This window comes from Corvus hawaiiensis, chromosome 9 (assembly GCF_020740725.1).
Source record: "Corvus hawaiiensis isolate bCorHaw1 chromosome 9, bCorHaw1.pri.cur, whole genome shotgun sequence".
NCBI lineage: Eukaryota > Metazoa > Chordata > Aves > Passeriformes > Corvidae > Corvus > Corvus hawaiiensis.
In genome coordinates, this window is record NC_063221.1 from 11,315,765 (window position 1) to 11,331,092 (window position 15,328).

The 15,328-nt window shown below is 37.7% G+C and overlaps 1 long non-coding RNA gene across 4 annotated transcripts in view; it reads left to right on the forward strand.

Annotated features, from left to right (window-relative positions):
- Positions 1–230: 230 nt before the first annotated feature.
- LOC125330325 overlaps positions 231–15,328 on the forward strand; it is a 55,612-nt gene continuing 40,514 nt past the window's right edge. For 3 of the 4 annotated variants that reach the window (XR_007205460.1, XR_007205459.1, XR_007205458.1), the window contains exons 1-6: positions 231–301; positions 2,528–2,835; positions 3,376–3,516; positions 9,719–9,813; positions 14,028–14,085; positions 14,630–14,684. This is a non-coding gene — a long non-coding RNA (uncharacterized LOC125330325). The remainder of the gene's footprint in view (positions 302–2,527; positions 2,836–3,375; positions 3,517–9,718; positions 9,814–14,027; positions 14,086–14,629; positions 14,685–15,328) is intronic. The other variant, XR_007205461.1, reaches the window with a different exon arrangement.

Here is a 15,328-nt window from a genome sequence, read left to right on the forward strand (position 1 = left end):
GCAGGACTGAGATGTCTGTCTAATTTGCAATCGAAGGCAATGTTTCAAATTTTCTTCTTCCCATTAGAGATGGGTTCCCATGACATGGGTTTGGTCCTCATGGACACCTCCCACAGGCATAAAGCACCAAAGGGTTTTTAGGATTGGGGCAATGGAATGTTTTCTCTAGGGCACTGTGCCACATCATAGCGCTTTGCTGTTGATTAAAATCAGTCTTATTCCCTATTCCCAGAGCTGTTGGGCTCTTAACTCCAGACATCACCTTTGACTCCGTGTTGCCAACTAAATTAAGACAAGAAAGGTGAGAAGTGTCTGTAGTATTTGCAAATGTGAATAAGTGATTGTAACGATATTTTTCTCCCTGTACGTGGCTTTTATTTGTTACGTTTTATTGATTTCTGCTTTTTGAGTATCTGAATGCAGGCAATATTCAGTACTACAGATTCATAAGGCAGCCAAATAATCACTGGTTAAAATATGCCCACAAAATTCCTCTTCAGTCCAAATAATTTTCTCTCCAAACATTTATCCCTTTCATTTGACAGAGCAAATCTTTTATTCTGCTGCATTTGGTCACGAGGAGTGTAAGAAGAAAACAATTAAATTCTGAGTTGCGTTAGCTAGCAAATGTCTTCCTTTTCTGTTTTTCATATAAACACAAACTTGTGACTGTCAATTTGGATCATAAGGGAAATGGAAATTGGAACTCTACTGGAAGTATGGAACGGCACATCCTAAAAATAGAAGTGCAACAGGTATTCCCATCAGCTGGTCATGGTCTTACCCATTCCCTTACCTGAGTGAAATGATCTGGCAATGTTACTTTGCAAGAGATATTTAGAGAAAGACAAAGCAGAGAAGGAAAAAACACAGTAGAAATGTATGGGATGAGCAGGAGGAAGTAAATGGAAATGCTGATTTTTAGATTTTCTAGTTCTCTGACTCTGTTTGCACCCAAAAGTGGACAACTTGCCAGGAAAATATGATTGCTAGCTCTAATTATTCAAATATTTGTGAGGAATGCTGATTATATAACCACCCTAAGAGTCTGAAAGAGCACATTTCTTTGAACTGTGCAGCTGAGATGCGCTGGTTAAACAATAATAGTAATTAATATAATTTGCTAAAAAAAAAAGACATTCATCCACCAGTGTATTTTACATTAGCAAAGGAAAATTTGCAATATCCTACAATCACAGGATACTAAATAAACAGTAAACAACTGTATTCCAGTTTTCACAAGCTGGAAAGTCAAAGCACAAAAATGTGAAGCTGGCCACACTTTGAAGGCAGTTCCAGGAAAAAAAAAATAAATCAGGATCACTTTGTTATTTTTGTCTTGTGGTAACACTCAGAAGTTCTTTTTCTGAGACAGCACCCCCATCAAGAATACATTAGAAATATGCATAACTTCACATGATGCACAGGATAAGTAAATAGTTCTCAGCACACCTAAATAAACATCTTTGAAAATTTCAGTCTGAGAGGTCAACTAATGGTAGGAAGCTATTTTTCTTCTCAATCTTTCTTTATTTTATTCCCACCTAACAGGATACTATAGCTTATGACATATGGTCCCTTAAATTAGGCACTCCAAACCTTGTTCGTTCATCTCTGTGTGTGGAGCCAAGTTGTCTATTAATAGGAAAATCCTTGCCCTGGAAAAATGTGTATGCACCAGTCTCTGCATGGGGGAAATGAAGGATATGCTACAATAGGGAATAAAATTAATTTATTATGTATTACGGAAAGAACCACTCTAATGTAACACTGCCAAACAAAGTGGAGAAGTGCTGTTAAACCTTTATGTTTCAGAGGTATGGTACATTTAGCAACTTGATGTCTGTGTTATCCCGCATGCTGACTTTCCAGAGTCATCTCCAAGTTGTAACGGATAACCTCTCTTTGGCTACCAGAGCCCAGAGAGGCATAAACTGAGACCACCAGCTAAGACATTATGTAATTGCTGTGCATATGAGCACTGAATGACCTCAGGTGCTGTGTTTCAATGAAAAGATTTAGCCAAAACCAAGAAGAGTTACATGTAAAAAGGATTTGCTAGTATGTCATTTTTTCTTTTATAAAACTAGAAATTTTAAAGGAACACTACAATGAAAGTGCTGACACAAAACACTATTATTAGAAATATCCAATAAAATTCCCACCTTCCCATGCAACATGCTTAGTGTAAGTTTAAAAAAAAAATCATTAAAAATAATTGTCTTGTGGAAGTGAGTTATAGAACTTACTGTGGAAATGAGTTATAGAACTTAGTGATTATTACTGTGCAAGAATTAATAGATATGTACGTAATCACCAAGCTCTCTTGATTATTTCAATAGCCATTCCTCTGCTTTCGAAAAATGCAATTTTGCAGCATGATTCTATACATCATAGCACTGCAGAGATCATTTGCCTAGCCCATCACTTTGGCTGTCAAATGTAACACTCTTTTTCTATCAGATATAAGCAGCTTGTCTTCACCTTCAAAGCCTGCACCTCATCCTACCTATCATCTCTCATGCAGGATGAAGAAATCACTTCTTTCACTGATTAGCCCATGATGCCAGCCTCCTTCATTGACTTCTTAGATTTTCAGTCACTCAGTTTGAAGCTTTATCCCATGCCATTCCTTACATTTGGAAAGTGCTTCTTCAGACATCTGTAAAGCTACCTCTTTATCTTCCTTCTAATCCTGTCTGTGAGGTTCCCCTGCCATTATGCCTTCAAAAGAAGTTTCAGAGTTTGGACTGAATTTTCCTAGTTATAATGAGCTGTTCCCAAAAAAAAGATTTCTGGATCAGCTTCAAATGGAGCACTCCCAAAGATCTGAAGGTTGGTATTTCCTACTCAGATGCTGCACTGTCAATTCTGTATGGTTACCAGTGCCACATTTTTCAGAGGATGTTGCTTTGCTGTTTTTGGGCACCAATACATTTCCATTTGAAAACACAGGATGAATATAAGGGTGATCTGTCTGGATTGTAGGAGTGACGTGTCTGAAACAAGGGATAACCTAGAGGGCGTCTTGGTCTTTTCCTTCATATGGCAAGTATAAGATACTATTTATATTGATTAAATGAAATAGTCTTCCTGCTGCTGGACACAGGCATAGGAAATTGTGCTGTAGAATTATGTGGAAGGACTGATGGACATTTTTAGTTTTGGTGACCAGTTTGGGGGCAGTTGGGGGCAGGATATTGCCTATGGCTTGTTCAAATTTCTGTTGTGGGAAGAACGAGTAGTCATGGGAAGCAGTGTATTGCACTGGGTCACCATCTCAGAAGAGAACATTTTGCTTTGAAGCAATAACATTTGCAGCCTGTGGCCTTGAACATGTTTGCTGTTGTGTTGTGTTTGTATTCCCATCTCCAGTAGCAGTGACTCAGGACCAAGTCATCCCTTTATGGGAATTATCTACGAAGGAAACTGGAAACTCCATGGCATCTCTCTGTCATCTTTCCCTCCAGATGGTGCCTCCAAATCCCTTCTGAAGGCAATTGTGTAAACCAGCATGTAAGTAAGTTCTGTTGGTTTTGATCTAAGTATCTCTAGTTATGGTGAAGATTTTGTTTCAGGATGCTGGAAAGGTGCCTTCCTCCTCCTCTCCCTCACCTGTGGCTCCTAGCACTCAGCCCCAGCCACCAGAGCACTCTCATGTCTCCTGAAAAGGCAGGAGGTGACAGTCTACCCAAACTCTCCAATTCAGGTTTTCTTGAGCCTCCTTTCTACAAGGTTTTCATCCCCCAGTCCATCAGCATTTCCCACTGCTGCAGGACCAGCAGGCTCCTCCATTACTCTGCATGCAGACGCTCAGAGAAACCTTGAGAGCCCTCCATCACTGCAGAGCAGTTGGACTCACGTCTCAGGCTGGCTAAAATCTTCTGAAAAGTACTGTAGTGCTCAGGTGATTAAACTATCTTCCAAAGAAGCACGGACTAGATCCAATTTGAAAATCTTTAACATATGAGATAATCATTTTTAAAACACCCTTTTAGATTGTCTTTCTAAAATTTGTCAGGAGTGGATCTGCGCTTTTAGAAAGTCAGGCACCAATGGGACGTAGATAGCAAGGCATAGTCTTGGTCAGAATTTCAGACTGAAAACACCCACAGAGTTGTGCAGATTTTTCAGAAACTGAAATCGCTTCCAGACTGAGCTTTTTAAAATAAGTTTCAGCATAAAACTATTTTTGTAGCCAAACTATAAACCTCTGAAAATAAGAGTTTATGTGGAAAGGCTGAAGCTTTACTTACAGCACTGGTAATGTCTATAGCACTTGATGATTTGATGTTGAAGGCTATTAATTCCAAAAACAACTTTCATGGAAGAAGCTGAACTTTGGAGGTCAATGAGATCTCAGAGGAAGCTGGACTGAAAACTGAGAAAAGCTGATTTTGTCCATGTAAATCAATTGTTACTGTTTCCTGTCTGAGAAAAAATTTAATGCAAATACTAAGGATTTATGAACAGGAAAAGGGAGAACCTCTAAAGGTCTTGTAAGAAGTGATTAATAACAATGTTATTTTTTTAGATAATGCTATTTTAAAACTATGTTCAAAAGCCGTGCTGATGGTTTAAGCAAAGAATAAACTATGTTCACTTATGTGCCCTGGTTTAAAGTTTGTGGTCAATGTTAAGTTGTGATACTGTAATTGCAAACACCGTTCTTCTTTCAGCAGAAATTAGGACAATTAACAGAGAATACACAAAAATTTTCAGTAAGAAAGCCCAGAAGACTTGAAAAAAAATATTTGAATTGTATTTTGAGGCAAAAATATGTCTGGCAGATCTATTTTGAGGGGAGCTGCAAGAGCATGAGGCTGCATTAGGCAGAAATCTTCCAGTGTAGCGTGAGAAGCTCACTCCTTAGTTTCTACCAGGGATAACCAGAACCCCTAATGCTATTAAGCCCATGTGACTTAATTCCCTAGGAAGTCATCACATTATAGTTCCCCAAATGGTCAAGACTCTGACATAGGGCTTGAATGGCTTCCTGTCATTGGAACTGAAGAATGCTTGAAAACAAAGCAATAAATCCTCTCCCTTGCTACAGACAAGTAAATGAGAGCAACTCTTTTGGGAGGCTGAAAGCAAAATGTAGGCAAGGAAGGCTATTTTGTGCATTGACTAAAGGTTTTTGGTTAGGCTTCAGGTTCCTTACCAATCTAAGTAACAGGATCCTACTTTGTCTCTTATCAGTTTAAGAAATGTTAAGTTTTTTGGAGCAATTACAACAGACAAATTCATCTGTCAATTAAAATAATAGTGATTGAGGTATTTTGAAATTTGTCTGCTTCTACTGAATTCATGCAAGTAAATTACTAGCAATTGAAGCTATGTGTGTGGGTGATCCTACTAATTAATCACAGCCAGCAACTAGTGTGTCTCATTTAATGCATTTTCTTAATCTTGTATTGTTATTTTGATTATTCCAGAAAAACCGAGAATTAAAAAAAAATACAAAATGTTTCTATGCAGAAAAAACCAAATCCTATTTAAATGGCAGCATGAACAAACTAGTACTTATGCAAGGTTGTACAGGGGCACTATCCAGCCAGTCTCATGGGATGTTCTACACAGCATTCCCAATGTCATGTGTTCCAAAGCCCGTCCCATACAAAATGGTGCACATGGCAGAGGAAGCACAGTACATCTATTCTTTCCCTCCTTCATGAAATGTGGATGGGACAATAACTGAGTAAAATGAACTGTGAATATTGAGCACAAGGAGGAAGATATTAATCCAAGATATTAATCCTGAAAGTGATTGGTAAATATTTTGGAGATGTCTCAGTAACCTATGAAGAGAACACAGGTGATTCTGCTCCTGTAGACGTTCTCTCTGAGCTGCTAAAAGTGCCACTTGTACAATGTGGTCAGTGGTACCACTTGTCTTAGTGCCACTAGTACAAAGTCAAGCCTTACTTTCCCATGTTACTGCTTTTTAAAAAATAACAGCATTAAAGTAAAGAAATGCTTATGTGAATCCAAAAGGAAAGTTAATTTTGTGAGACTGTTACAGCTACAAATTATATCAGGGCACCACAAATTATGCACTTTCACAAAGCATAACACTGTTTGAACAATGGAATTAATCCTTTTGGTTACTTTAACTCAAATGTTTAGGATACACTTTTGTTATTTTAAATTTTGAAGTTTAAGACTTTTTCTTCAGTGAAAGAAAAGAGATTTCAGTGTGTCAGAAGAAATCCCCTCTGAATGAAAACATAGCTTCCAAACCAGTTCCCCTCTTGGACAATATTCCTGCTCTCCTAATCCTCTGAATGGCAGACTGAAAGTAGAGTAACATGAATCTTGGCAAACCAGTATTTCCCCAGATGGATTCTGAGCCATTATGGACAGATACATAATTTTTACATTCCACTAAAGCCAATAAACAAAACTGTCAGGATGGCTTATCTTCTAGCAGTCTTACAAGCAAAGAAAAATTTTCCATCATCAAAATCATTGTAGCAGTGCAAACTTTCCAGATTGTGCTACAGCAGCTGTGGCAGTGCAAAGATCTGCCTCGCACCTTGAACTTCTTCAGCCACCTGTGAGCAAAGCTTCCTTTCAATAAAATGGGGATAATCTGTCTGTCTCTTTCAAAAGGGCTATGGCATTGGGCCCTGGTGCTGCACAGAGTATTTTGAGAAGTACAGGTCTGTATTGATGATCCCTTTTTAGTTTCTGAAATCTGGAATCTCAGTCAACCAGGTTGCAGTGATGGAGAGAGCATAAGTACCATGCACATTGGTGACCACAAAATGGATGTATCTATTCTTGATGTATATTTGACACATAAGTTTGGAACTGTATTTTTTAGTAACTAGTAATAGGGAAAACAATAGAAGAGCGAATATCAGAATGCTTAATCATGTATAGTAAATTTAAATAACTGATTATACCCAAATTAGGACTAAAATGGTGTGCAAATAGCATCTATCTCAATGCTGATACTGGCACACATCTAAGTACACCGTTTGGGATTCTGTCACCACTACTTTTCCTAACATACCTGATACCTAACAAGACAAAATAATTAAACATTTGGAATAAGAATGGAAGCACAATAGAGAAGAGTTATTTATAAGCAAGTGAGATTGGGGCAGTATTCTGTGGCATCTGTTGTACTTTTGATTAATGTAAAGGAAATGAGGGTATGTTCAAATTATATGCTCACTGCTATAGAACTTTTCAAAGACCTTTTTTGTTTTGTTAACTCTGTTGTACACCCAGGGTTAGTATGAATTTAGTGTTTGGATACCATAGTGTGCTCAGTGTCTCAGACTGGCTTCTGTACGAATTCCTGCCAAGCAACAATTTCATAGCTTTTTTTTTTTCCCTATGCCACAAAACTGTTCATTTTGTGCCATTCCTTTGTTTTTAGTACATAACATCACTCAGAGTACATATCTTTCAGCACTTTATGATGACAGTGCTCAGGCAACTCATGGAAAAACAGAAGAAAAATCAGAAAACATTTCAGGACTTGAAAACATAGCTGGAGATACCCAGAGATGGATGTATCTAAGAACCAGAAAATAAATGTGACATATGCAAATGAAAAAGTTTAAGCTGTTCCTCTGCAACTGTTTGACTTGCAATTTGTTACTTGTTATTATTTTCTACAAAACATTCACTTGAAAGAATTTTAGAAAAAGTATTGATGCTTAATAAGCTAGTTCACAATAATCACATGACTAAGGTTGCATATAGAAGGTGCAGGAAACACCCATCCTATAAAGACAGATGTAATTTACTCATCCAAATTAGTGCTTCACTAGTAATGTCATGAAGAGATGAAAATTTCTGAGACTACATTTAATCTTTTATTCATCAGGAATGTTTTGGGTCAGCTTAAACAGGAAAGACTTTCTGGAAAGATAATAAATGAATTTGAATTAAAATTTTATAAATAAAACCTTGTTTTACAGAACAAATACAAGAGATTCTGTCAGAAGCCTTCTCTACAGAAAGATGGACTTCTGTCTCATGGCTGTTAAATAAGAGAAAAATTATTGTTAATGCCATAGGTTTTCAGCGCTAAAATAATGCCTAATACTCTTTTCTAGTGATAATTTTTTTAAATCAAAAGAAGCACCTTTTTGGCATTTTCTGTTTGCAATCAAATTCTCTGTGGTAGTCTTTATGGTGACCTTTGCACTAGAGAAGAGATGCTAAAATCATTAAAACTGATATTGCCACATAAGAGAATACAACTGTTCAATAGGAACCCATTTGAATATGTTTCTTGTGATTTTTTTCTCCCCTCAGAGTAAAGCAATAGCATAATACCCAGCTGCATGATAATATTGGCAAGCAAGGCCATGAATTTCAACTGCAAACCCTAAACACTGAATGTGCTGTGCTTTTTAAAGAAATCCCCTTTTGTATGAGATATGTAATACCCTTTTGTCCTGGAGCAGTTGGCATAATAATAGTTTTCTTTACTTATTCATTGTCATGTGATGGAGCTGCAAAGTGAGCTACACAGTAACAGCATAAAAGACAATTTTCCATTTTTCTCTAATTTTTCAGAAATTTTCTTGTCTTTTAAATGTAAATACTTCTAACTATCTTCAGAAAAGATATCTAGTTATTAACATTTCAGACCTAATTGTTACTTTTCTTAAATCCTACCTAACTATTTGTGCTTTTCTTTTTCATAAGAAACAGGAACATTATTTCCTTTGCATTCACTCCTGAAGAGCCTCAAGCATACTGGGGAAGATTGGGCATATGATCAACTGGTGTAAATTCAAAATATCTCTCAAGAGTTTAACAGTAGAACTACTTGATCAGAGAAGCCAAGCAAAATTTATGTTATTAACTGTATAATTTATATCAGAGTTGTGCATGTGTTATACTGTGCCACTGAGCTAAAAGGTAATCTCGGAGTGAAGAGCCACCTTAAAAACTAGATATCTAGGATACATCTGACACTAAATATAAAATGAAATTTTAGAAATTTTCTGATGAGATTGCCCATGTAAAATTTTTTTAGGATTCCTTTTGGGCTCTTTGATGTGTTCTAGTCTGGGTAGTAAGTAAGGAGTATTTCCCAAAGGAGATACAATTACATTGAAGTGGAGCTCAATCTTATCCACAATGAAATTTAAGAGGAAGTCTAAAGCCAGAGGAAGTTCCTCAACTAATGTACAATAGACTAGCCATTATTCTAACTGCTGCTATCAAAGGATTTTTCCTTTGAAATCAGCAGAATTATGCCAAATTACTCTAGTTGTGACTTTGGCCATAAAATTACACATAGTTTTGAACCTCTGGCCTGTAACCACGGCAAAGAGACCATTTCCAGGCAACTCCTGACAAGTAACGAAGGAAAGCAATGCTATTACCCATTATCTCAAATTCAGAGAGCAGAGAGGGTTCACAATCTTACTCAAAAACATTTAGAGGCTCGTAAATTGAAAAAAGGTCAAAACCTACTGGGTTAGATTATTTTGGAGAAGTTCACAAGGTGGATAAACATATAACAATACATGATCAGATCTGAGCAATGCAAAGAATAGCCAGGTAGAAAATAAAGGCTCCAGAGCCCCAGTAAATCTTTTTATAGCTCCACATGTTAAAATAGAAACTATTAGACACAGACACCCTTCAAAAGTTAGATTAATAAATCAGCATATCACTTATGAAGCAACCATATATTAACTGTTTTCTAAAATATCTAAGATCTGTCTTTGCCAAACAGTGCAACAAGAAATGTCCACAGCTCCAACCGGTAGAAATTAATACCATAGACAGAAATACTATCGCTGAAGCCATGGAGGAAGATGCAGACTCCAGGTAAGACAGTACTATAATGGTTATGTGTACTGTAAAGCTTTTAATCTGGACTCTCACAATTGAGCCATGGGGTTCTATCCTCGGAGAAATAAGAGTTGCTTTTTTATCAGTTGGATACCAGATACCCTTAATGCACTGCAGGCTGAGCAACATGTTACACTCTATCTCAGTGGTAGTGAAATATATTAGCTTAGACCATTCTCTTTGCCTAAGGAAACTGAAAAAAAAAGTATTTCAGGAGCAAAAAGTTCAGTGGAGCTTTCTGAAATATTTTACTAGAAAGGTATAGCCTATCCTTATTATGTCATTCATTATAAGGCACTCTGAGTTTATTCGGGAGTAAGTTCTTGTGACTCATAGTCATCATACACCTGGCCTTGGGATACAGCCCTTTCATCCAATTTTCTTGTTCCACTCCCCACATTTCTGGGGTTCTGTGATTTTTTTTCTGCTTCCTAACAGATGTATCAAGAACCTTATGTGCTCACCACTTTCTTTTTTAATTTCTTAGAAGTGTTGAAGTTTTTGTTCACAGAATACTGCATGAGAATTACATTTTTCTGTTAAAAAAAACCCCACAACTTTGCAAAGATGTCATTTTTATGTGACTATTTTAAAGAGATGCAGATGGCAAAAAATTGGAGGAATCAGCTATGGGGTTTGTTTGATTTTCTGAAACAACTGTTGCTTAGTTTGTGAGGTAATGAAGTCTCTACTAAAAGCAATACATTCACTTTTTTTCTATTAATAATCCTCCTTCAGATGATTTGCTAAATCCATCCAGGTATTACACGGTACAAACTTTTTCTGATACTTTGATACAAGTAATTTTTATTACGTGGGAAGTGTAAGTCCATTCCTGATAAGCATCATTCGGTTAGATCCTGATACTGTGCACTTGGACTTGGAAAAACAAATCTTCCCTTGTGCTAGCTGCAGTGGATAGTGTTGCAAGGAAATGACAGATTAGGACAAATTTACTTCTATTCTCTTTCTGTGACAACTCAGTAAGAATAAGATGCACTTTCAAGTAACCTAGGCTTTTGCAATATTTTGTGGCATCTGTACATGAAAATGCAGAATTCACCCCAAATAGTCTTCTGGTGATTTAGTCACTGAGAAAGAGTCCCAAACAGTCAAGACCTGAGTCTTAATGAAATTAAAAGTTTGTAAAATGTTCTTTGATTAAATGTGCTTTAAAACAAAAGGTTTATTCTCACGTGTTGGCATGCCTTTATTGGCACCATTTATTTACTTTTTATAGGCGTGAGAGCATGACTACTTTTATGCCAGCACATTTGATTGTGTACGACTTACTTACACTTACAGGGATCTATTGTTACTTTTAAGGAAAAATAAAATTTCTGTAGAGTGTTTAGTTAACTCTCTGTTGAAGTTAAACAAGACATATCTTTGGAAGTCTCTTAAAGGATTATTTCTAATGGCACCATTGGGACCCTTGCTTTGCTTATAAAAATATATGTGAATTTATAAAGGATAATGATACAATTATCCCAGAATAGCTTCAGGAAAAGCCATCATACCTCTTTCAGAGGAGGTGCACAGCTATGGATAGCAGCAAATGTTACTGTTCCATGGGCAGACTGGCTTTTATTTTCAATGTGAGACATATTCTCCTACGACTTTCAAGGGTCAAAATTAATTCCCTTTAAATCAAGATTTTGTATTTCCTAAGTGGAATTAGTCCTTATTCATATGGGTACAAGACAAAGAATATTCTTAGCCAGGATTTTAATATTGCCAGTGATGAATATATGAATGCTTGAGGTCTCTCAGAATTCTTAGATCTTTGAGAGACAGACTCTCAAAGTCTGTCCCAGTTTAATCCAAGAAATTGCAAACTCGGTCTCATTGTAACAAAAGAAAATATATTCATGGGCCTTTTTTTCTTTTCTAGATCAGGAGTTCTGTCCTCTACATTCCCACTAAAGCTTTTCTGCAAAATCCTTATAGAGATGAATAAACCTTGTTAAAACTTAATTACATGTTGTACTAAAAACACATCTGGAAATTACATTTCTCACAAGTTGGTGTTCAATTGTTAACAGTTATTTCTGTTGACTCCCCAATGAGCTGCTTATGAAGATGGAGGGAGTCTCAGATGGGCAGAACTGAAGCTTGAGCTGAAGAGGGTCTTTAAAAGATCCTCAGTTCTCCCAGCATCTTTGTGTATATAAACCTGGAGTCTGGTTGTCCTTCTTTACACCTGGTCCCAAGCATGAATTACTGTAACAGCATCTCCCCTGACAGTGAAGTGCTCCCTCAATAGATGTGAGCTTATTGTCTGGGTACTGTTGCTAGGAAAAGCAGCTGATCAGGGGGCCAGCACAGCAGCCAGTTGATGTAATACATGCTTGATAAATCTCTTATCAGAGTCTTGCACGCTTCCAGGAACGCTCACAATTCAGCTGGATTTATCAATATGAAAAAAGCCTCATTCTTTCTTCATTGCACTCACCTGTTGGAAGCTGGCCCCACAGAGCTGGGTTTTAAAGCTTGAAATCATCACTGTCCCCTCCTGCTATTCCTGCCCATCACACAGTGGCCGAGGATGCAGCAAAGGAAATGCCATGTCAGGGAGTGTTTTCCCTCTGAAGCTGTTTGTTGACGTGAGCAAGGCAGAGTGCTTTGAGCTGCTGTTCTCCAGCCCTGCACTCCTTTGAAGGCCTCTCAGGTGCTCCCTGCAGTGAACCATCTCATTCAGGGCAGAAACAGAGGAAAACAGGCCATCAGAATTGAAGTGGGGACAAGTCTTTGGCATAACGTTGAACTGCAATTTTCTCTTCCCAAGCTTTCAATAGGGGACAACATTCAAAGAAGAGGAGAAGGAGGAGTATTTTAGTTAGCCACCAGATAATTTTGATTAATGCTATTTAAGAATATGAAAACAAATTAAATTCTTTAATTTTTATAAAAAACTCCCATGTTAATTATTATTAAGCAAATCATGTCATTTCCTTCAATTCCTTATGCAGCAAAGAGCTTACATCAGTCAAAAGGGAGTATTTCTTTAATAAAAGACATTCTTTAACAAAAATTACATTCTTTTCTCTGTATTGCCAAGAAAGATGACCAAAGGAAAGCCTTTAATCTTGGAGAAAAATCTAAGAAAAGTGTTTGCTAGATATATTAGTGGCCTGCTGATCCATGATTAAGCATCGCTGCTCCTTTTTGCAGCTGTTGTGTAAACTGCAGATTAGCTCTCAGATACCTTTCAGGAAGGATTTGACGGATGGCACTGGGTTGCCCTATCAGCCCCTACACCCTTAAATTAAGTGATTACTGAAGCAAAGGGGTGGCACCCCCTCAGCTAACACCCTGGCACACTCTATACACCTTGGCACTTTTTGGCCTTTCAAATGTTTTTTCAAAGCCTTGGCCATTGGGGTGCAATTCAAAATACCCCGTTACGTGCACCCTTCTGAGATGGAGGGATCATCGAGGGGATACTGCTGTACTGAAGATCTGAGCAATTGCAAACTTTTAAAATTTGACTGGAGTGATACTGGGATAAGTCATTTTGTAAGGATGTGAACGATGTGAAAAGGACGAGGTGATGTGCTGATTACCCTCAAATAAGTGAAGCTTTCCTGTGTGCAAGAAGTTCTACAAAGCCTTCCAAAATCTAGTTATATAGATTTTAACAACTGCCAGTGCAAACTTTATAAATTGAAAGACTCTGGGCATATTTGCCCATGCACATGTTTGTATCCTCATGTCTTTGATTTATTGAACCACCAGTCTGCTGCTAATAGAATAATTATTGGCCTGATTCTTTTTTTTGGGGGGTGGGGAGGGAGAGGAGGGTTGTTTGGTTTTTTGTTTTATCAAATACATCTATCTCAGTTGTGAAAAGTTGACTGGAACAAGCAAGAACTGTGGAATATTTGGGCTTACAAATAGCTTCATCAAAAAGTATCACTATTGTATCGATTTTACCGGGACAATTTTGTAACTTGGAAGATCCTTTGTAACCTTAAGAAGGTTCACAGAGTACAGCAGGGGACAGGGCAGAGGAGATCAAGTAGAAAGTGAGATGCACACTACACTTGGGGAGGTTATAGCAGCTGGGCATTGCATTCTGCTGATTTGCAAAGAAACCAGTTTATACATCGGCTTAAAGATAACTTGGTCATCTGTCGCAGCGCATCATCTTCCTGCAAATTTACTTTGTCCTTTCTTTTCACTTACAGTCCCTGACCATTGAACTGCTGTGGTTTAATTGTGCAAAACTGGGGTTCAAGATTCAAGGTATTGCTCAGATTGTTCTGCAGTAAACTCTTCTGATTCAGCAGTCTCAGCAGGAGGGAGCCCATGGATGCCAAACTAACCCCATCTCTGCAGCCAGTTGGGCCATCACATGAAAACAGGATTCTTGCTTCTGGATCACTCAGACAGCTCTGTTGTTCACGTGATTTTTTGGATGTGTGACTGCTCTACTTGTCTTTGATTTCCCATTTATACTTCTTGCTAATTTTTTCATGGCTTGCAGAAGACATTAGTTTTATGTCTTCTCTGCCCTTGCTGTCCCCACTCACATAAAAGCTTCACCACAATATGCCCTTTTATACCTTAGTCATTCTTGCTTACTGCTCTACAAAGGGCATAGCTGATCCTGGGAAGTCTTTTTCTGTGGCATGCTGATGTATTGTGCTTAATGTATTATCAACAATGACAGATCTGCCTCAGGCAACTCCAGCAACACAGAAAGCATAGGGGGTTTTATACAACAGTTCTTTTGAAAACAAGTGTATATATCCCACGCAGAAAACTTTCTCCCTTTGGTTTCCTGCAGGTCGAAGCAGCAGTTGATGCTACACGGAAAGACAAGCCAAGGAGACCTTGCTCAGGTAAATCAAACCTGAAAGCAGAGGTAACTATGCTGGAGTTTATTTGTGCTGTCCATTTGTGTAACACTGCAGGAGCTTCATGCAGCACATACAGAAAGCAAGTTCTAGAAGGGACCCAAAAGGGCAACCCTGCTCTCATTTCCAGGGCTGTGCTGTAAGGTCTACTCCTGCTACTGCATTTGCATGAGAAAGCAAAAAAGCCTTGTTGTAAGGCTGCACGTGCTAATTAGTTCAGGGAAATAGGCATTTAGAAAAACTTCACATTCCTTGCACACAGTGCAGGTCATCTTGCATTTACATTTGTGCTCTTACAGTTGCAAGATGTCTCAAGTCTGAGACAGGGATGCTGTCCCAAACAGATTTTTAAATTTTTTTTATTTTTAAAAAGTCCAGAGTGAGTGTTTTTCTTGACAAAGTGTTGGTAGTTCTGTAATTCTGGACATTAGGAGTGCTAGCATAAATCCCATACATATGTTTCTAAATGAAGAGTCCAAAATAACCTTATACTCTGATCACAGTATAAAGAATTATTCACGATTCAGAAAGAAACCAATCTTTCAGTGAGTTTCACTTAATTTAGAAGCTTGTAATGAATAGGAATTTTTAATCTGTTTGAAATCGCCTTTCAAACTGAGCTCTAGCTA